Here is a 24530-nt window from a genome sequence, read left to right as displayed (position 1 = left end):
TATTATCATGCAGTAAAATATTTTAAAAGTAAAGTCGTGTACCAAGTACAGCCTATTTTGAGTTTGTGCGTATCGTGAGTTTGTGCGTATTGTGAGTTTGTGCGTATCGTAAGTTATTGCGTATCGTGAGTTTGTGTGTATCGTGAGTTTGTGCGAATCGTAAGTAAGTGCGTATCGTGAGTTTGTGCGTATCTTGAGTTTGTGCGTATCGTGAGTTTGTGCGTATCGTAAGTTTGTGCATATCGTGCGTATCGTGAGTTTTGGCGTATCTTGAGTTTGTGCGTATCATGAGTTTGTGCGTATCGTGAGTTTGAGTGTATCGTGAGTTTGAGCGTATCGTGAGTTTTGGCGTATCTTGAGTTTGTGCGTATCGTAAGTTTGTGCGTATCGGGAGTTTGTGCGTATCGGGAGTTTGTGCGTATCGTGAGTTTTGGCGTATCGTGAGTTTGTGCGTATCGTGAGTTTGTGCGTATCGTGATTTTGTGCGTATTGTAAGTTTGTGCATATAGAGAGTCTGTGCGTATCGCGGAAACAAGGTTTACTCAGTACCGAGTTATCAATATGCGCGCAGTGATTCAAAATGTGTCAAATCACTCTTTGAATATTTTAAAGGAGAGTGCCATTTTGATTTGCCACTTTTTTCGTGAAAATGATGTACGTGAAAGTAGCGGCCTAGCGGCGTGTAGTTAGCGGCCTAGCGGCCTAATTTTTCCCTATTTTAAAGCAATCGTTCATGCGTTGTTTTTTTAGAAAACAATGATAAATCAATGTTTTTTTATTCATATATAAACATAACGGCCATAGATTGTTTTCTATTCAGAGCATATTTATATGTGCGTTTTTTCTAAATCAATGATGGATTAATTGTTTTAATGCACAAATTATCAATCTCAAGCGATTATCAACATTTTCCCAAAAAGTCCTTTAAGCATTTCAGCGAACTAGCGACCTAACTGCACATTAAATAATTGACACATTTGTTGAAAAATGAAAATGCATATTGTATTAGTTATATAACTGTAGTAAGGCATCTTTACAGCAATTTCCATAACTTTATAATGACAAACAACAGTTGAGTGGCGCAAAATGTATCGAAAATGTAAAAAAAGGTTCGATGTTAGATAGCATCTTTTTGAACTTACCGACGCCGCCGATATAAGTCATATTGGCAACAAGAGACCCAAAGGGGCCTATGCTCTACTGGCTGGGTTTGTGTGGTCAACATCATTTATTAAGTGTGCGAGGTCAACATATTAATGTTATGTTTACAAAGTAAGATGAAAAAGACTTGCAATTTTTTTAACTGTTTAATATATACATGTACGTAAGTTTGCATAAATGTGTAATGCAACTTGTGGCCGCCAGGGCAGAGTCAATTTTGGCCCAAGGGGCATAAGTTGAACAACTATGGTAGTGGACCATTATATCAAGCCTTGTTCAAAATAGCAAGGATCTGCATAGCTATTTCAGACAAAAAGGTTTTATCATTTCACAATTTAAGTACAACACATCTGTCATCCCAGGGGCATGGCCAGTAATGACCCCAAACATTCACAAACAATTGTGACTTTAAATACAAACTAAGCTTAACATAAACTTTGCTCATGTAGATTTAACTAAAAATAGATTAAGCTAAAAAAGAGCAATTTTTAAACTTTAAAGACCCATAATCTAGGAAGGGGGGGGGGGTCTGGCTATTTTGGGGAACCAAGCTTTAATTTATATCTAATACTGTACAAGTTTCATCAAGATACAATAGAAACTGAAGACTGTAGAGTGTTCAAAAGCAACTGTTCACCGACACACTGATTTCTGGATACTTTAAAGGCCCATTCGATAGGCATGCATGGGCGGATCTGGCTGGTTTTCAAATAAAACCAACCTCTTTTGAATATCTCAATACCGTACAAGTTTCATCAAGATACAATAAAAACTGAAGACTGTATCATGCTTGCAAGCATTTTTTACACCAAAACATTTTTTATACTACCAAGGCCCATAATCTAATCATTTCAAGGCCCATAATCTAGGCATGCATAGGCAGATCTAGCTTGTTTTCGAAAGGACCCAAGCGCTTATGGATTTCTAGATACTGTGCAAGTTTCATCGAGATACAATCAAAACTGAAGGCTGTATCATGTAAACAAGGAATTGTTTACAGGCGCACTGATTTTTTTATACTATCAAGGCCCATAATCTAGGCATGCATAGGCGGATCTGGCTGGTTTCCGAAAGGAACCGAGCTCTAATAACTATGAAGATACTATACAAGTTTCATCGAGATACAATCAAAACTGAAGGCTGTAATACTACGTACACATTACCACTGCATAAGCTCTTCTGGCCTTTGGCATGAGGAAAACGTGCCTGACACATCATTCTGGCCAATTAACAAAGGTTTGAAAGATATTTTATTTTGAACGTCAATTTTGACGGATCAACGTATCCCACCACCTTAAGGCATATAAAAGTAAGATCGCAATATGCATCACGTTGTGAACACCAACAGTAAATTTTACCTTTAATACATAATGCTGCTTACTCGTTGAAATATAATTAAAACGATTTGCACTGAATGAAATAATCATCCTCTATGTTTTTGGTTGTTGTTGTTTTTTATATGTTTTGGATGTTCAGGTGACATTTCTATTTAGAAATTGAGCTAGAAATTATCGAAACAACTTTTCTGACAAATTTCCAGGATATTTGGGCTGAAAACTTTGTCTCGAGAGTGTTAACAAGGTTTTTCCATATTTTGACTATGTGACCTAGTTTTTGACCCCAGATGACCCATATTCAAACTTGAGCTAGAAATCATCAAAACAACCTTTCTGACAAACTTCCAGGATATTTGGGCTGAAAATTTTACCTCAAGAGTGTTAACAAGGTTTTTCCATATTTGGGCTCTGTGACCTACTTTTAGACCCCAGATGACCCATATTCGAACTTGAGCTAGAAATCATTAAATTAACCTGTCTGACAAACTTCCAGGATATTTGGGCTAAAAATGTTACCTCGAGAGTGTTAACAAGGTTTTTCCATATTTGGGCACTGTGACCTACTTTTTGACCCAGATGACCCATATTTGAACTTGAGCTAGAAAACATTAAAACAACCTTTCTGACAACTTTCCAGGATATTTGGGCTGAAAATGTTGTCTCGAGAGTGCTAACAAGGTTTTTCCATATTTGGGCGCTCTGACCTAGTTTTTGACCCCAGATGACCTATATTCGAAGTCGTCCGAGTAATTACTGGGACAAACATCCTGACCAAGTTTTGTGACAATTGAGGTAAAAATGTGACCCCTAGAGTGTTAAAAAAACTAAGTTTGGACGGACAATGGACAACCATCGATTCTAAAAGCTCACCCTCAGCCTACGGCGGGGACCGGTGAAAAAAACAAGCGGGTATGCTTACCGTCAATATAAAACATGGTTCTTTAAACAAGCATTTACAACTTATGATCATCAAAACAATCATCATAGTATGCACTGCCGCACAGATAAATTACTGACATCACAAATATTGGTCTCTACTATTTTGTTTTTGTTTTACATGAATTTTACACGTTTCAGTCAGAGACAGTCTGGTATATTTTTGGAAGAGTTGTGAGATCTATCATACTCCCATTATAAATTTAAATGTAAAGATACGTGTGTCGTAAGCTATGTGATAAATCAGCAAGTAAAATTCAATGCGTCGTAAACCACAATATCAATTTTACGTAAATTTTTGGCAATACTTTTTTCTAACAATTGTATCATCTGGTGTCTAGTCCCTTTAAGTGGACATTACTGCGGCCAAGATAACTTGTGGCTCTAAACACGGTTTATTTTTTAATATTCAACTTTTGGGCTTGTCCCTGTAGTTTTCATTCTATTATTAACGAGTTAACCTTGCATTAGATCTCTCAATAAAAGCTTCAAACAGGCTTTATGATTTTAAGTTATGAAGTTAAATCAACCTGCCATGGTACAGTACTTCCTTGTCTTAAAGGTATGGTAATGATGATGGCAATGTCTTGAATCAGTGATATTCCCCGGGCATTTCGCTTGTTAATTTATGGATGTTATGCAGTGTTAATTATTTTTAAAAGCACTCCAAGTAAGACCAAAAAAATTATTGAATGGTTACGGTTACATCTTGTCTAATATAAACATTTATGGAGGATAACTTTTGTTTTATTATACAGTTTTATGAATTTTGTTCTGAATTAAGCTTTAATACTGAAATGCACAAGATGATCAAATATGACTTTTTCCACTTTTTTGATATCTATAAAGCTCATAAGCTGCATCAACAATATATATAAAACTTGCTATAAATGACACTTGTTTGAGTTATCAACACAACGCAAGTAACGGCAACCTAAACTCTATGTCCTTATATGCAGCACTCCATTGTGAATAAACACTAAGTGTGACCTTGACCTTAGAGGTAGGGACACCGGTCTTGCATGGGACACCTCGTCTTGGTATGTGGAACACATGTGGCAAGTTATTTCAAAATCTGTCCATACAAGAGAAAGTTACAACCTGGACACGGCAACCTATACTCTGTGTCCTTATATGCAGCACTCCATTGTGAATAAACACTAAGTGTGACCTTGACCTTAAAGGTAGGGACACAGGTCTTGTACACGACACATCATCTTGGTATGTGGAACACATGTAGCAAGTTATTTTAAAATCTGTTCATACAAGAGAAAGTTACAGTCCGGACACGTCAACCTATACTCTATGCCCTTATATGCAGCACTCCATTGTGAATAAACACTAAGTGTGACCCTGACCTTTGAGCTAGGGACACGTGTCTTGCATGCGACACGTCGTCTTGGTATGTGGAACACATGTGGCAAGTTATTTTAAAATCTGTCCATACAAGAGAAAGTTACAGTCCGGACACGACAACCTATACTCTATGCCCTTATATGCAGCACTCCATTGTGAATAAACACTAAGTGTGACCTTGACCTTTGAGCTAGGGACACGGGTCTTGCATGCGACAAGTCGTCTTGGTATGTGGAACACATGTGCAAGTTATTTTAAAATCTGTCCATACAAGGGAAAGTGACAGCCCGGACACGGCAACCTATACTCTATGTCCTTATATGAAACACTCCATTGTGAATAAACACTAAGTGTGACCCTGACCTTTGAGCTAGGGACACGTGTCTTGCATGCGACACGTCGTCTTGGTATGTGGAACACATGTGGCAAGTTATTTTAAAATCTGTCCATACAAGAGAAAGTTACAGTCCGGACACGACAACCTATACTCTATGCCCTTATATGCAGCACTCCATTGTGAATAAACACTAAGTGTGACCTTGACCTTTGAGCTAGGGACACGGGTCTTGCATGCGACAAGTCGTCTTGGTATGTGGAACACATGTGCAAGTTATTTTAAAATCTGTCCATACAAGGAAAAGTGACAGCCCGGACACGGCAACCTATACTCTATGTCCTTAAATGCAGCACTCCATTGTGAATAAACACTAAGTGTGACCCTGACCTTTGAGCTAGGGACACGGGTCTTGCATGCGACACGTCGTCTTGGTATGTGGAACACATGTGGCAAGTTATTTTAAAATCTGTCCATACAAGAGAAAGTTACAGTCCGGACACGACAACCTATACTCTATGCCCTTATATGCAGCACTCCATTGTGAATAAACACTAAGTGTGACCTTGACCTTTGAGCTAGGGACACGGGTCTTGCACGCGACACGTAGTCTTGGTCGGACGGACGAATAACACCAAAACAATATCCCTCTCCCGAAATCTTCGATTCGGTGGGGGATAATAAGTTTTGATATTCTAAGCAACTTAGATGATAGGATACATGTTTCTCAATGGCGTCACACATAACTTTTCAAAAATGGTTTGTTTATTGACCAAGGTAGGGCAAAGGTGACCTTTACTAGTAAAATTATGGGTGCCTACGTTTCCGATAAATACACATACATATGAATGTCTTAATAATACGATATTCAAAACATGGTTTAGAATTTACATCAGGAACGACAGCACCCATAATTTTTCTAATAAAAAATATTTGGACGACATAGTGTTAGAGATTTCCAAACTTGGTATGCACTTTGGGCATGGTCAGTTTATGAGTTAAGCTCTTGGGTTCAATAGGTCAAAGTTGACCTTAACTACACTGTAGATAACATATTGATGCATTTGTTTCTGTTCAGTAACTCAGTAGTCTTCAAACTTGGTATGCACTTTAGCCATGGTCAGTAGATGACCCTTAAAGATTCTGAGGTTAAGGGATAATGTCATGCTGACCTTATTAGATAAATATGCGTGCTCCCGACAGGCGTCACCTCCAATTCGTGCAGTTTCGGTTAAATATCACATACTTAAGTGCAAAACACACTTATTTACTGAAAAGTTTATTATCGATAAATTGAAAATCGTAGTATTATTATACAGAAACACTTGTTCCTCATAAAAGTAACCTAGTTAACATGGGGCCAAATGTTTAAAACTTTGTTACAGTTGACAACGTCATTAACCAGCTCGTTGCTAACTTTTATTTTAAAATGCGCCCATATCTTTAAATAAATCAAGAACAGATTAAACAGTTGTCTAAAATCATGATAGAAATACCCAGGGGCGTAGCTTGGCCTAATAAAAAGTATAGGCCCACTTGGTAGGGGGGTTTGGGGGATTTTTTTAATCCAGATCGAATATGGTGCGTTTTAGCGTATATCTGGAGCCTTTTTAGTCATCAAAATTAGCTTTATATTGCACTTCACTATACTTTATTGTTGTCTTGCTGATGATGTACAATAACAGAACTGAAATACAAAACTTATTAGAAAAAAATATGTTATTTAACCTGTAGTGTTTACTTGAATGCTAATTAAGCTGTCACCCCCTTACCTTTCAGTTATTATTGTAGATTTGGACGTTTTGTATTTTTCATTTTTGGAAACGAAGTATAGGCCCGGGCCTACCGTGCCTATTGGAGCTACGCCGATGATACCCCCACTATCTCATTTCTATCTGTTAAATTTCCACAGCAATACAGATTTGAAAGTTAACAGTGATGGCATTAACAATGTTGTTAACAAATTAACAAAGTTCTAAACAATCGGTACATTGTTTCTAAAATGTAGAGTTAATTGTCATCCGTAAAATAGGATAGTTGTTCCATATTGTAAGATCTTGTTCTATATGTGCCACAAGATCAAATTCATAACTGAAACACCGCAGTCTTTTTCCATTTCTAAAAAATAATACCATCAGTATCTGTGATAGTTACATCTAATTAATACAGTGAAAACAAAACGACAGAATAAGTTAAAATAATAATTTATTCAACACACAAAGTAAAGAAACTTAAATCAGGCAACTTAAAATATCACAGTCAAGAAAAAAAATAATGTAAAAAAAGTGCCTGTCTAAAAACTAAGAAAAGTTTTTAGTATAATGGACTTTTCATGGACATATTGCTAGTAGTCTCTCACCTGAAATAGATATAAAATATTACTTGTACACCTTATTCTGTAACAGGCAATCAGGAATTACCAAAAAATGTATGAATGTGTACAAGTATGGTTCAGTAGACCATTATAAAATTCATTCAACCACATGATTTTTCTAGACTGATATTCTACATATTAATGTATATAAAGGCTGTTTCAAGATGGACACTTATATAAATTAAAATTATAAACATTGTTTCGATCATGAGGCCCATTTTCCATAATAGTAAAACAGACGGACTTGACACAGATATTGACCAACCACAACAGCCCAAAACAAGCATTTACTTGCTAAAATGATCAGGATAAAAGAGCTGAAAGACAAAATGGGTAGGGCCATCTTTAAGAATTGCCTGCTTTTAATGACCAGACGGTCTAATAAAAATGCCATGACACAAACAGATCAGGTCATTGCAAACAAACAATTTTTAAAGATGGCCTAATGCACAGAGTACAATTCTTGTTATGGAAAGAGCTTTAAACAAGTCAATCCCCAAAACATGGTTTATTTGTTATAAAATGTTTTGAAATTCAAGGTCTGTCAGTATTTAAGCAATATAAATTAAGTAAGCGTAGCAACAAAAAGTGGCCTGTATTCCATGATTATTTTTTTTTTTGAAACAGAAATGAGAACAAAGAAACTGACTGTACATTAGCAACAGATTTTAAGATATAACCATGTTGGCCTCCATCCACCCCTATAGCCAACCCTTACCTCCCAATTTATTGAAGAGTTATGGAACTTTATACATATAACTATCTTCAGCAATCTTCTATCAAAAAATGTCTTGCCTGGTTCCACAATATCGGCCATTATAAGAATTGAATTCACTATAAAAGTTTGATCATGGTGAACAATTCAGGCTAGTCAGTGGATGTAGGATAGCTTGCCCTACTTCAGTATTTATATTTTAAAGCAAAAAAAGATGTGTATTCACTAATGACCACTATCTTGTAAAAGCCCTTTTCATAACAAGAATTAAACCAATCCCGTTGCTGAATGTTTCCCTGATTAGGATCCTCGCCTGCCTGGGTTAACAACTGAAATGGAGAAATGGAAAATGATGTTATTGAAACCTTGAATTTTAACAAATGATGAAAATGATCTTTATGCCTTTCTTTAAAGAAATGGTTTAAACTTTTATCACTAATTATATAGATATATATAACTATTGTAGTGCTAGCCTCAAACCAAGATATTTCAATATAATTTCAGAAAGTTATTGTCACCCATATTTATGCGAAAAACTACAGAAAGAAGCTCAGTAGCAAAAACAAGTTCAACAAAAACCAAGTTCATGACATAGAGTAGAAAATTATGGCCTGTCAAGTGTAAAGGAGTGTTTCCAAACAATTAACCAAGTCAGTGGTAGCCTAAGTTTTGAACCAACATGACCTATATTGGTACAGAACTTAAAGATAAACACCTTCATTCCACTCAAATTTGATAAAGATTGGTTGGAAAAGGGGCCAAAGTAGAGAGATTTTTAAATGACCTACTTTCTTATTTGACACAAGTCACATGACCTATTATTAAACTTCTAAACAAATCACTGTCTAATATTGTATTAATATTCTCAAAGCAAATAATATTGATAAGAATGTTATGACATACAGTTGTAGGGTGAAAATATGGCCAGTCAAATGTTAACAAGCATTTAAAGCTCTCACTTCTTGACAGTGTAGTCTTTTCTTTTAATTTTGTCTCAGGCTTAGCTTATTTTGGCATCATTATGCCTTCAATTCAAACTTTTTGATAGATTCTGGCAACATATTCCTAAACTTTAGGATAAATTTACAACTAAAAATACATGACCAAGTTTCATGAAGATCGGATAAAAATGAGGCCTCTAGAATGTTAACAAGTCTTATTAAACATTTGACCTTGACCTACTTTTTGATTGGGAAAAGCCCATAATCAAATCTGATTTCCAATTCAAAGTGACAATTTCATTATTAACATATTTTCATAAAGTTTGGATGAAATATTTGGTTTCTTGATTTCCAACAAGATATCTCATGAATTCAGCTTACATTTTGACCAAAAAAAATGCATGAAGAAGGGAAATTTTGTCCCTAGAATATTGACAAGCAAGAAATTGACAATCTACAATCTGCCAAAACCGACGACAATAGCTCACCATAAGTATTTTGGGCTCAGATTATGTAAAAAAAAAAGCTTATATTAAACCAGTCGACTTAGGTCCTTACCCCTGCGAGATGTCCAGTAGCTGTTCTTGCCCTTATTGACCTTCAAGATAATTCTCTCCTTGCTGGGCCTCTTAACTGGCCTGACAGAGGCAGTAACTCTAGGAGCACTGACTGCACTAAGGGCAGTAACTCTGTGGGCACTGACTAACTCAGGGGCAGCAACTGCCACCAGGGGAGCTAACTTGGCACATTTTGCAGCCCTCTTGAAGTACTCTGGTGTGTTCATGGCCTTTCTCTTTCTGCTCTGCTCCTTGGCAAAGGCAGAAATGGCCTGCTTATGAACCACAGCACTCTGAAATGCATAGAATTTATATTACAATGATGTAAAATAAACCTGTCATTATAAATTTTTGATATATAAGTAGTGTAATGACTATTTATAAAAATTGAATGTTAAGCACCGTAAAGTGTGCAGTTACATAGTGACATTTAAAATGGTTCCTTAAGTCGCATAAATGATCCAGTAAGTGTTATTGAAAAAAGAAGTTCAAGCAATACATTTTATGATTTTTTTATATACAACATACTATATAAAATGCTTAAATATAAAGTCAGGGATAAACTGAAACATAAATATAATTTATTGGATCAACAAACCTGCTTAGAAAACCATCCAGCAAGCCTGGCCTGCTTTTCTTGCATAGCTTCCACTTGTTCGCTCCTCTGGGAGGATGCAAGCACGCCTGCATTATGTACACTCCCACTGGCATTATCATCCAACACGCTCGTTTTGTCTGCAGTACTGGACTTGGGCGGTGTATAGGCCACGCGACATCTCTTATTGGCATACACATGTGGGTGGTCGCTTCCCATCAGGCCAATTTCTTGAGAGGCAGCCCTTGGCTTAGCTGAAATTATCATTAAAATTATATATATGTACCCATAACTCTGATGTAAATCTGTGCATGCTTTTTAATCAGAGTATTTTGGGATAGAAACATTAGTGTGTTTTTTTTCTGTTTTGTCCGATCTTTTGACTTATTTACTACAACATAAGAAGTAAAACTAGTGATTAAACAGCAAAATGTATTGAGTATTTTGTTACATTTATACACATGTTATAAGAGCTGGTTTAAAAGGAAAAGGTACAGGGCAAGAGTGACAGCCATTTCAATCTACCTCTTTTGACTGGTGCCAGTGGCTTATTTTTGGATGCAGCCTTCACAAATCCCTCATCTAATGGTGTAAAGGCAGAATGCTGTCTGGCTGGCCTGTCACAGATAGAAGCCACAGGGCGCACTTGACTGAAAGCCATCAGCTCATGTACAACTTCGTCTATTGCTGCTGAGGACTGAGCACTTGCATCAGGGTTGGCTGGACACTTGTCCATGAAAGAGGCATCAGGGTTAGATAGATGCTTGACAGTGTCTTGCTTGGTATTTCCTGGCTTACGACAATCCTCAGAGCTATACTGATAGCGATTGGCATCCTCAGCATCACAAAGAAGCTTTATTGCTTCCTTAAGATCATGTTGAGGTTTCTCAAGGTCAGACTTGGGCACCTGTAAATTCCCAGCAAGTCTGGCAGCTTTCCTGTCTTCCAGTGATTTACAAGAAACTGGTTCCTCACTCCAGGTCTTGTCCCAGAATTCTGGATATGGCACAAGTGGAATCGGCTTTGTGAACTTTCCTTCCCCCTTCATGGGATCAGCTGACTTGAAAGGGAACCGTCTTGGACCAAACTCCTGAACCATGAATTCCTCATATTTCTCATGGAAGTTTTCCAGGCAAGGCATGGGAGCACGACTCTCATAAAGGTCCTCTGGCCTGAAGACGTTCTCAGTGATAGGACAGAGTACAGTGTACTCCTCCTCCTTCATGGCCCTGAAAGTGGGCCGGTAGTTGATCTTGTTGGGGCGATATTCTCGCGGGGCCTCCTTGATGTGAGACACGTCCTTGCCCTTTCGCTCCAGGGCTACAACCCACACAACCCGACGACATACTTCATCTGAAATAATGGAGATTATTCACTATTCAACAACGTACACACATCATCATGGGATTGGCATGATTTTAAACAGGTGTTTGAGTTGTGTTTAACTACATTCAATTTTATACATACAAACAAAAAGCAAACGCTTTGATACAAACAAGATATTTTGGACTAAACAGTATGCCTGGGAACCTGAATGCATGTGAATGAAACATGTGGATGATGCTTTAACACTTAAAAATACATTGATTATTAATCGAACAGTTTTCCTAAGACCGTGGACCCTGGCCTTTGATCTAATGCCCGCCACTCTCCAAAAACAAACAGAGACCATCAGCTGGTCAAGGTTCTCATGTTTTTGAGCAGAGTATTTATTTAAGACTGCTGGATGTGACCTTTGACAAACAGACCTCAAAACAAATTCTAACAACATACTTCTGAAGTTTGATGGTCCTAGCTCAAACCTTTCTCAAGTGACTGTTATGACAAATTAAACTGTTAACTGAGACCTTGACTTTTAAAACAAAAGGGTCATATGTTGGTCATGGGCAACCTATCATTAAAGTTTCATTGTAATAAAGTTAACTGTTCACAAATTATTGCGCACACAAAATTTAGATAAGACTGCTGACTCTGACCATGAACTTACAACTTAAAAACACACTAGGGGTCATCTACTGGTTATCGTCAATCAATCAAGTTGCATTTTTTAGAAGACCAGAAACCTACCAACCAATCTCATCCAACTAAACTGCCCTACTGACATAAGCAAACCTAAACAAAACTGTTCTAAATCAGTTATTCTTTTAATAATGTTTACACAATTTTAAGAAAAAAATAATAATTCTATATAGGAGGCAGCTATTATAAATATATAAATGATACACTATAGCAAGGAAAACGGTTATACTTTCCAAACACCAACATTTGTCTTACATTAAGTTACCTATTCATATATATATGGTACTTTGACTACCATATTTAAGTGACAAATAAAAAATGTATTTCAAGGAATATTGAACACAGTAAGGCCCTGCAGATAAAATTAATATCAAATTTAATGTCATCATTGTTTTTGAGGTTGTGGTCGCATTTGTGTTACAATAATATAAAACGTTTACAGATAGCAAGGATTCATATTAATTTAATCAAACAACATGCATCAGTGTTCGTAATTAGCACAAGCCCACAAGCCCTGCAATCGTTCAATGTCTTCCAGGCTTGCTCAAATTCTGAATTTTATATAGCAAGGCGACTGTTCAAAAATTTGATGCCAAGCAATAGTATAAGAATTCGGGCTTGTTTATCCAAAAGTCTAATTTTGATGACCGAATCGCATCGAGTTTATATAGCAATGTACCAATGGTTAGTGAGAAGTTAGTTGTAGAGGTGGAATTTACAACTAGGTTCATGTCACATATTTTAAAAAGATGGTCATATTAAATTTATTATAACTTGTTCAAGAAGTATAGATTAAGATTAAGATTATTGTAAATATTCAAGCAGCAATGATTGCACACAAAATAGTTTATTCTTAAAGTTATAGAGGGTAGCATTCCTACCAAAGTTGAGGTCATAGTTTTTAGTAAGATGGTCACAGAGGGAAGTGATAGGCTGGTGTCTGTCTGTATGCTGACTGAGCAGCTCAGGAAACTCTTGGTAGATCTAGCAAGGGCACACAAACACACAGAGGATGTTAGAGAAGATAGTTAGTAAAACATTAATATGCTGGTTAAATGGGATAGGTGGTGTAAAGGGCAAAAAAAGGGCTTAAAGCTGCACTCTCACAGATGGACCATCTAGTCATTTTTTTTCATTTTCTGTCTTGGAATGAGGTAACTTTTGCATAAACGAATGACAACTGGTAATACAAGACTACTGACAAAAGATCACAATTTTTAATAATTAATTTCGAAAGTTTATGTTTATATCTAAAAGTGTTACCAAATGCTTTAAGAAAAATTAGTGTCAGCAGTTTTTCAAACAATTGAGATCCATTCTACTGTGTGATCTTATATGACTGAATTGAAGGCGTTAATGCCAAAATCAGCTGATTCTGAGACAAAAATTAAAAGAAAAGTAAAAACTTAAAAATCTGTGAGTGTGCAGCTTTAAGACAAGTCAGAGTAAGTGAAACAAATGTTAGCAAAGTTGGGACAATATAACAAACAATACTTGACAAGAAGAGCACATACAAGCACATGCAAAACTAGTATGATGATGCAGAAGTTATGACATGAGAAATAAAACAGAACAAAAAACTTAAAACAAGCAGCGAAAGATCAAACAATAAAAAATAGATTCTTCAGGGAAGAGCAACAGGAAAAAAACAAGAGATGTTTGTCAAACATTATGTCCCCCTGAGCGCCATGTTGTCAGGATTATTGAATGAAATATGCATGGACCGAAATGACAGCTGATTTGTCACTGACTTTGGATGCCGTTGAGGCAGTTTTATGAAGATTATGACCATTCAAAGTTTGAGGATAGAGTGTGTTATGACCATGACCTTTGACTCTATGACCTCAACATCCATAGGAGTTATCAGCTGGTCACCAAAAATCTAAATGTTGTTTGAGGGCCATGGGTGCAGGCATTGACATTCACACAGACAAGCTTTTTTCGTTCAAGGTCACTGTAACCATGACCTTTGACTCAATGACCCCTAAAATCATAAGGGGTCATCTACAGGTCAGACACAACTCCAAGTCAAGTTTGAGGGCCATGGGTGCAGGCATTGTCCAATTATCACTTAAAACATTTTTGCTTTCAAGGTCACTGTGAACCTGACCTTTGACCCAATGACTCCTAAAATCAAAAAGGGTCATCTCCTGGTCAGGCCCAACTTACATGTCAAGTTTGATGATCATAGATTCAGGCATTGTTGAGATATCACTGGGAGAAGATTTGTTAACTTTTTGCGTTTAAGGATACTGTGACCTTGACCTTGGCCTGATGACCCCCAAAGTCAAGAGGAGTCATCGACTGGTCAGGCCCAACCATAGGTCCAGGAATTGTTGAGTTTGCTTTCAAGGTCACTGTGACCTTGACCTTTGAACCCTTAAATCAATAGGTATCATCTACTGGTCAGGCCAAACCTCCAAGTCAAGTTTGATGGCCATGGGTGCAGGCATTGTCGAGTTATCACTCAGACAACCTTTTACCATTCAAGGTCACTGTGACCTTGACCTTTGGCCCAATGACCCCCAAAAACAATAGGGGTCATCTATTGGTCAGGCCCAACCTCCAAGTCAAGAATGAGGGCCATAGGTGAAGGCATTGTCGAGTAATCACACGGACAACCTTTTACCATTCAAGGTCACTGTAACCTTGAACTTTGGCCCAATGACCCCTTAAATCAATAGGGGTCATCTACTGGTCAGGCCAAACTTCCAAGTCAAGTTTGAGGGCCATGGGTGCAGGCATTGTCGAGTTGTCACAACCTTTTACCATTCAAGGTTACTGTGACCTTGATCTTTGACCCGATGAGCCCCAAAAACAATAGGGGTCAGCTACTGGTCAGGCCCAACTTCCATATCAAGTTTGATGACCATAGGTCTAGGCAATGTTGAGTTATCACTCGGACAAGCATTAAAATTATTTTACCATTAAAGGTCACTGTGACCTTGACCTTTGGCCCGATGAGCCCTAAAATCAATCAGGGGGCATCTACTGGTCACGCCCTACCTTCATGTCAAGTTTGATGACCAACCGACCGACCGACATACCGACCGACCGACATGCCTGTGCAAAGCAATATACCCCTCTTCTTTGAAGGGGGGCATAATAATTGAATAAGCATAGAGCAAAGCTGAAACAGAGTTAAAGCAACCACCATTACCTGGTTTTCAGGCATGCTTGGAATGGTGACATCCATGCAAACCAGTTCCTGAAGCTCATCAGCAATCTCATAGACCAGCTCCACCAACTTCTTGTTGCAACCGAAGGCTTCATAGAGAAAATCGATCTCTACGTTCCTCTTGTCTTCAGTGATGGGTTCCCCGGTCTTGGCCTTGTGTTCGAAGTACCAGGCCTGACTCGCATGCTCATCCCTCAGCTTTTGGTATGCCTGTAGGTGAATTAAAAAGTGCTTTCTCTCATTATTACAGAAGCAGTAATGAGTTAATACATGTATATAATTAATTAAATGAGTTATTGATTGATTGATTGATGATTGACTGCTGTTTATTCACGTTATTAAACACACTCGATAGACATGGCAATACATACGACAGTAGATTGAACGTAAACGTTAGAATGTAGTTTTAAGGTACTTGATAAAATATCACAAAACCTTTCCACAACACGCTTGATTTGAACTAACAGGCATGATATTCAAGTGACTACAAAGTATCCAACATATTTATAGACAGATCTTTAGAACTGTAGTTCAAGTAACTCACCTTATTTTAGTGTGATATAACCTAGGATGGTTTGATATCAGATAAAATAGAATACAATAAATAATTCAATGTTTTTAGGTAGATTAATTATCTACATTGAGAATTTTGTTGTTGTATTTTAGTATTACCGGTAAACAGAAAATGACAGGCATTTAAGTTAGGCCATTATGATTAAATTTAGGTCATTATGATTAAATTCCTGCAACAGTCTAAGATAAAAGATTCACACGATTCCAGTTGACCTACCTGGAAATTTGCCTGCAGGAAGGGAATGTTGCAGACAAACTTCAGGGATGGGCACTTGAGCATCTCGAGGATATACATGTACATCATGTAGTTCTTCTGCTGGGCACGCAGCTTGCTGCGCACAATCTCAACGCATTCGATAGGCATTTTGGATTTTGGATCTGAAAGAAAAACAGAATCACATCTATTATATTTATAAAAATATAAAAGTGCATGTGTAAAATTCATGTTGGCTTCAAATATATATGTATATGTTCTTGGTGTAAGGAAGAAACACATATGCCATTTTTGGCTGGGTGGACAAAATTTCCCACAACAATTAAGCAATCCACACCTGCATTTTTTCCTTCAAAATGCCCCATTCTTATCCAAAACATTTTCCAATAATTGTGTTATATATTATTTAAATCCCTCAGCAGATGTCTGTATTTGGTGCTTAATACCTTATATGATTTATCTTCACTGTTTGGCATTTGTACATTAAATTGTTCCTTAAACTTTAAGCCTTAACTGAGTGGTAATGGGAATTAATTATTCGGCAATTGTTTTTTAGCCAGTACATGTAAGTCTGTTTGGTAAACAGAATTAAAATATTATTTTATTTAACATAAGATAAAAAGAGATGTGGGATATTTTGTCCACACTACCAAAAATCACAAGGGTTATTTTGCCTGTTGGGTATTCTGCTGCAGGACTAAGCAAACCACTTCTTAAGTGTACCATTTCAGGACCAAGTCAACTATATATATATATATTTTAGTAGTGACTATTGTGTGATGAAACACTGGATAAAAGGTGATAATAACTAGTAATAATCACCGTTTGAATGCATTACTTCACAATTTGCTACAGTGTAAAGATGGTTTATTTAGCAGTTTGAACTTGAAAAATCATGAAAACCTTTTGAAAAAATTGTCTTACATTCATTTTGATTAAATATATTAGTTCGTGAAATATATACTCGACTGAGAATAAACCTACTTGTTGACTATATGATTTTCATAGCTTAAGGTCTTCGTACTTGAATTATCCCGGATTAGGATACATAAAACAATGTGCAAAACGGTTCCGTCTCAGGACAGAAACAATTCAATCCTTAAATTAAGTAACACACACGAAAAATCTATCACTCAATAGAAACAGTACACGTATTAAACATTGCTCGAACGCCTTCAACATATTTTTCACTATTTTGTACTTATTTATAAGAAATAAAAGCAAAAAAATACCGCTATTGAATGTAGCTTTCACAGTGTTTGGAGAAAAATCTCAAACTGAGGCTGAATTGTTTGTTTCCCTTGACGACGGTCATATGACTTATCGTGTTTACTTGGCGGTTCAATTTTAAATCGAATTTGTCAATAAAACAGTGTTTACTGATGAATCCTGCTAGAATAAAAATTGATCTCATTCGAATGCATTAATCCTTGTCCCAATACCACAGTTGTAAGATTAAGGAAAGTAGATTTAGCTGATTTTTAAAAATATAAACTATTTAGGACGGAGTATTTAGGTACGAATGTTTGGTTGTGCTAGTAGATCTCGTTACATGATGAGTGTTCCCAATGGTAGAAAACATCATGGGAGGATTTTTCGGATGGATGGGGAAAGGGGTGGAGGCAAATTTAAAAATACGTTCAGTTATTATTCTATAGATTAATAAATAAACCAGTTCGGCCTAGAACGGTCATTGAAGAACGATGTATATTTTATAACCCGACACGTTGGTCATACTTTTGTTTCTATTCAGCACAGAACTGTATTACATGGTTCTGATGTCGATGGGTGTTTAACAGTTCCCAGGGGAGGGAAAAACAAAATGAGGTCAAAAAGCTGATAAAGTAACCATACAACGATGATTGATTTAAAAAAACAAAAAACAGACAAGAACAGGGCACATTGGCTAATAAGAACCCATCAAACAGCGGGGATAACGCGCGCATATATACACACAGCATAAACGTTTTTTTCACAACGATTTCTAATGACATCTTTAAGATGGCGGATCTGCTTCACATGCAGTCGCGAATACAACACGGGACTCACTGCATGGTAAGTTTACGTCTACAGCCGATGGGCGAGACCAGCAGGATGGCTATAACGTTGTCACATAGCTCTTCTTCTAAGAGCTGTCCGTGCTGTATAGTCATATAAGGTGTCATTCGTTGCAGCTATATGTAGCATTTTGGCTTCAAGACACTCATGCCCTCTTAGAGATCTGTCAAGTAAACTAGCCCCAATTTTCACCATCTTCTTTCAAGCAAATAGACCATGGTACCATCCATGTGGACTGGAATACGGCAAGAGTTATACCAATCTTCAAGAAAGGGGGACCAGTGCAAGGCAGAAAACTATTGGCCAGTCTCTGTTTCTTCGATTGTCTGTAAATTACTTGAACATATTACCAACAGTTCCTGCATGTTTCACCTGGACAATAACAACATTTTCCATGTTCAGAAAACGTCGATCTGGGAAACCCCAACTGATCCTTATCATAGACCTAGCAGGTTCCCCCAACATCCATCGGTCGAATGTTTCCAGATGACTGTTTATTATACAAAGAGATCAAACCCGACTCAGATAACAAAGCCCTTCAATATACTTAGTACCTAAACCAGCTAAGTGGGAAGTAGAATGGCAAATGAAATTCCATCCCCAGAAATGCCAAGTCGTACATATTTCCAACAAAAGAAACCCAAAACACATGCTATACAGTATACACGGCCACACTTTAGAAGTAACTAAATCGGCAAAGTATCTTAGAATAAGCATACAAAACAATCTTGACTGGAACACCAACATCAACATCATAAATACATGACACCCAAGTAAATTTGAGATAGTCCAACGTCGATTAGCACAGCTGGTCTCCACGGACTAGAGAACCATCAGCGTGACCGAGAAGCTTAACCATCTCCAGTGGCACGTACTGCAGGAGAAACGACCAAAGGCAAAGGTCATCATGATGTACCGGATTGCATACAACTGGTTTGATATCCCCAGTACAAGCCTTACTGCCAGAGCATCAACCAGATACCACAAAAGGTACCTCACTTGTACCATTCGCTCGTACCCTCACCTTCCACCTTCCATCAGAATGTGGAACAGTTGTTGGCTGCCCTATCATCGATAGTTTCAGGAGGAAAGTCCCGTCTTTCACCATACGAAAGACAGTACTGACATTTTTTTTTACTTGCACTGTATTATAGGTGTTTTTGAATATTTCTATCATGATTTCAAAATTTACTTCTACCAAACATGTGCCAGTATACGCTAGAGGTGATATGTACAGTGTTGGAAGACGCCCATGAGCAAAAGGCACGGGGTAAAGGGCTCGGCCATAACGTAGATGTTTTAACTGTACCAGCACACAACAACAACAGTGACTGGAATCGAAAACACCAAGAACCAAAAGATACCATACTTGTGTGAATTTTATTAAGCCTTCGATCAAGTCCTTTACATTACAGACGGCTCACGTAGCAACAGAAACTCGTTCATCATGGGGTGCGAGGCAACGTACACACCTTGTTGATCCTTCTCCTTAATGTCATAATTTGTAACCGCTTACATGGTTCTAAGCGGTTTAATATGATAATAATGCACTCATTATTTATCACTCTATTTTTGCTATCTGCTGTCTCCTTGCTGCTGTTTTCTATTTAGAAAATAATTACGAACATGTAGAGGAACTCGCTCATGTTTTGGACCATACATTATTTTCCCCAGAAACACATCTAAAACACTTATTTTATAAATTTGTACTCTATGATATCGAAATTACAGAAAAAAATGCAATTAAAGTGTAAAAAAATATTCTGGTTGTGGGGAACGAATCAACGACGTACAGTTAAGACACAAATATAAAACTGACGCCTTCACAATTCAGTCACGAGAACTTAAACAATAGTTGATGTATACTTAATCAAATACATTGGGTACATAACGCCATACTATCCATCGATCACCCTGCTGAATAGCGTTACTAACGAGGTTTTCAAAACTGTGGTCTTCCAAAGACAATATTTGAGCAAATTCCAACATTTGTTGAAGGGTTCAAGCTGACCGTTTCTTAGTTTTGTCACTCCTGATGATTTGCCACACTTAATTTCGTAATAAAATAATAACAAACATCGTAAAAAGGGCATCTTACAAACCATGTGCGAGTCCTTTTAGGATAATTTATATATCGCTTTAGATCCAGGTAAACAGTATCAAGGAAATCAACGTGAGCATTGTGCGATCACTGGTGAAATTGAAACGTATGTCTATTCCCTCAGTCAAACAAATTTCAAAACCACATACGGTGCTACTTGTACATGTATGCCCCAAAACATGGCTGGGATACCTGCATGGTGCGTCAGCTCTGGTCCATCCATCAACCAGCAGTGGTCGGAATTAGAACAAGCCAACAATTAAGAGCTCTTCTCTACGACTCTAGTTAAGATTTCCGGGCTTGCCCAACTTGTGGATTTTATGTAACAGGGCTTGTTAAAAAATTAAGTACTAGAATTAAACTATTTTGGCTGTTTGAACGTGGGCTTCTGCTGATGTGTTATTGTGGGGACCGCTTATAAATATGGAAGTGCCCATTTATTTTAATGTTTAATATCATTTGAAGTCTAGTCAATACAAATTAATACAAATAAGAAAAGCCTAAGAAACGATACGTTTGTATGGCATTAATTATCATACTCCCACAATCGGCAAAAAGACGATGATACAATTGTTCGGTTGTGTTGACGTATTGCCAAGCTTGGCAATGCTTAATTAAATGTTATTTACTCAGTATAATGTGCTTTTACATGTCCTGCACAGAAATTCGTAACGCCTTCATGAATGCGGCATATTTTGCCTAATTAATATATATCCCAATTACTTATTTGCTATGTAGGCAAGGTACAAAAGATAAAATCTTACCAGAGCTTTGAAAAGCAGCTTGATGTTTTGAAAGCAATTCTCAAAGTGAGGCTGAACTATTATGTCTCTATTAGCAACGGTCACATGATCGGAAGTTAAATGCGCGGGCTATTTTAAACTATTTTTGAATTATTTATTTTTCGATTGAGTATTGCCAGTGTAACAACAAAAGTAGTGTGCACAAATTTCTGATATATACTTAAGTTTTTAGTCCACAATTTGATTAAATGTTTTGTATTTATTTAAATAACTTGCCTGTATTTTAGAAACTAGCAGTAGCATACTGTGGTAAGTTTTTGTAAGGGGTTATATAATATACATATATATATATATATATATATATATATATATATATATATATATATATATATATATATTCAAATAATTAAGTAAATTGTATGTATACATGGTAGTCTACCCATGTTATTGCTTAATATGACTTGTTCTACCGTTGGTGCTACACAAAACTTATCATGGTTAAAATAATTTGCTTACTGTATAGTTATGACAATTAACCTGTACAAAAAGCTTCATGATATAAATATATATTATATTGCCCTCATAAAAGAGAGTATTGCCCTCATAAAAGAGAGCAGAATTTTATGAATGATGACATTTGAGACTAAAAGCATTTATGATTGCATGAGATAAATATTGACCTTAAAATAAATCATAAAAGTGGAGCATCGCGGACTGAAGGACAACGCTCATTTGTTGTTTTTTTCAGTCCAGCAAGGGGCATTTCTCAACAATTATTACAGCGGGAGAAGTTGATAACCACTATTGCTCTTGGCCTTAATAGGTAAAGGTGACCTTAAAAGGTAGGACTAATGGCTTTTTCGTTTCCGATCAATTACTTAGTGAAGTCAATCATTGGATTTTACATTAGCTATAGTCAGGAGATGACCCTTATTGAGTTCAACAGGTCAAAGGCCAAGGTCATGTTGACTTTAAGCAATGATATGCCACTCCCAACAGGCCACACCTATGATTCATGGAGTTCTAGTTAATATAAGCATGGATGGATGGACAAGGAATCTCGTCTAAAAAAAAAAAGAACGGAAAAAGTTATAATTTCTTTAATTCGTCTTTTAAACTTCCTGTTTTTGACAACATACAAATAAACTCAATTATATGTTTAAAATAAATATCAAATTTATATAAATAATCTATCATAAATTACAAACAAAACTATCAAGAACAGTCAGATGTAAAAGGGTCTTTAATGTTTTGTAGGTCGGACATCAAACTATTTAATTTTTAAGTGAAGTGTTAAATAACTACTTGTAACAATGACCTAACATCATCAGACGATGCAGGTAGATATATTTTTTTCAAAATGTGACAGAAATTCTTCATTTCACCAAAAAGCTTTTGAAAATTATTTCAGCCTTAATTTTTCAAAATTCTGTTCAAAACAGTACTGGTATCTTTCAGTTGCTGTTTGTTTATAAAAATGATAAAAACAACTCTTATAATTTCAATAACATTTGATTTTTTTTTGCAAGCATCACATTTGTGAAAAGTTCCTTCAGTATAACAAGACATAAGAAATAATAATTTCTCAAAACATCACAGTTTTTAGTACAAAACACAACACTTTGTTCAGACTTCTTAAAACCCCCAAATCCCTACAAGTATATTACAAACTTTGAAGGACTACACCTTAATTTAGTTGATGTCTCAAACTTTCATTGTTATGCAGTTAATTTACTGAAAAGTGTATCATCCTTTTAGAACAGTTGAGATTCATACTCAAGTGAAGTTACTTTGTTCCATTTAAAGCTATCACAGTTAACACTGTTTCCATAATTTTGAGTCAAATGACATCCATTAAAATAGCACAATTATTCCACACAGAATTATCACATTCAACAATGACATAATACTTGAGACAAGATAAAATTCAAAACTGAAACATCACAGGTTTTTTTCCATTTCTAAAAAGTATATGGTAATGCTTTTATCTGTGATAGTTAGATCCGAGTTTGTTCATGTATATTTCAGTCAAAATGAGCTTAACAAACAGAACATCACATTTTTTTTCTGTTTATATATCACAGCATCCTCTGTAGTATTCATGTCTGAATTACGACCAGGTTTGGAAGACCGTAACAAACAAGGTTAAACCAGGACCTATGCGGCCCAGTCTCATGCTGGTCCATTGATGCGTTTTTCTCGCTAAGTATGGAGCTATCTGCAGCTGATCCCTCCATGGCAGAGTCATCAGTGTTGGGCTGTGGGGAGGTGTTCTTGGTTTCATCTGCGCTCACTTCTGGCTCTGGAACCTTGCGTCGGTTGGGAACACACATTAGGCAAACATGCTCCCCTGTTGATAGACTGCCGTCAAGCAAGTCTGAAACAAGAATAATAGAATATCACTTGTCAAAATTAAGATTGTTTCTCTTGAATCAACAAGTGGCATAACTCAATAATTGCTTTAGCAAGATATTTTGGCATTTCTGTACATAAGCATATTGTTCTGGGCAACATTTATAGCAAGTTTCGAACATCCCAAACAGTTTTTGTGTCGCCTGAAAAGACGACATATAGGGGTTACTTTTGTCGGCGGCGGCGGTGTCCGCGTCCCATTTTCGCTTGTCCGGGGTATATCTCCTAAACTATTAGTGGTATCAACTTGAAACTTCATATGTACATAGATCTAATTGAGGGCAAGTGCAGTGCACAAGAACTGTTACTCTTGCTTCCATATTTTTAGAGTTTCGCCCTTGTTATTTTTCATGCTTAAAGTTTTGTCCGGGGCATATCTTGTAGAATATAAGAGTTATCAACTTGAAACTTCATATGTAGATAGATCTCATGGAGGGCAAGTGCAGTGCACAATAACAGTAACTCTTGCTTTCTTAGTTTTAAAGTTATTGCCCTTTGTTAATTTTCATGCTTAACGTTTTGTCCGGGGCATATCTTGGAAGAATATAAGAGGTATCAACTTGAAACTTCATAGCTAGACAGATCTCATTGAGGGCAAGTGCAGTGCACAATAACAGTAACTCTTGCTTTCTTAGTTTTAAAGTTATTGCCCTTTGTTAATTTTCATGCTTAAACTTTTGTCCGGGGCATATCTTGAAGAATATAAGAGGTATCAACTTCAAACTTCATAGCTAGATATATCTCATTGAGGGCAAGTGCAGTGCACAATAACAGTAACTCTTGCTTTCTTAGTTTTAAAGTTATTGCCCTTTGTTAATTTTCATGCTTAAAGTTTTGTCGGGGGGCATATCTTGAAGAATGTAAGAGGTATCAACTTGAAACTTCATAGCTAGATAGATCTCATTGAGAGCAAGTGCAGTGCACAA

The sequence above is a fragment of the Mya arenaria genome, chromosome 15 (assembly GCF_026914265.1).
Source record: "Mya arenaria isolate MELC-2E11 chromosome 15, ASM2691426v1".
NCBI lineage: Eukaryota > Metazoa > Mollusca > Bivalvia > Myida > Myidae > Mya > Mya arenaria.
This window is presented reverse-complemented; position numbering follows the sequence as displayed.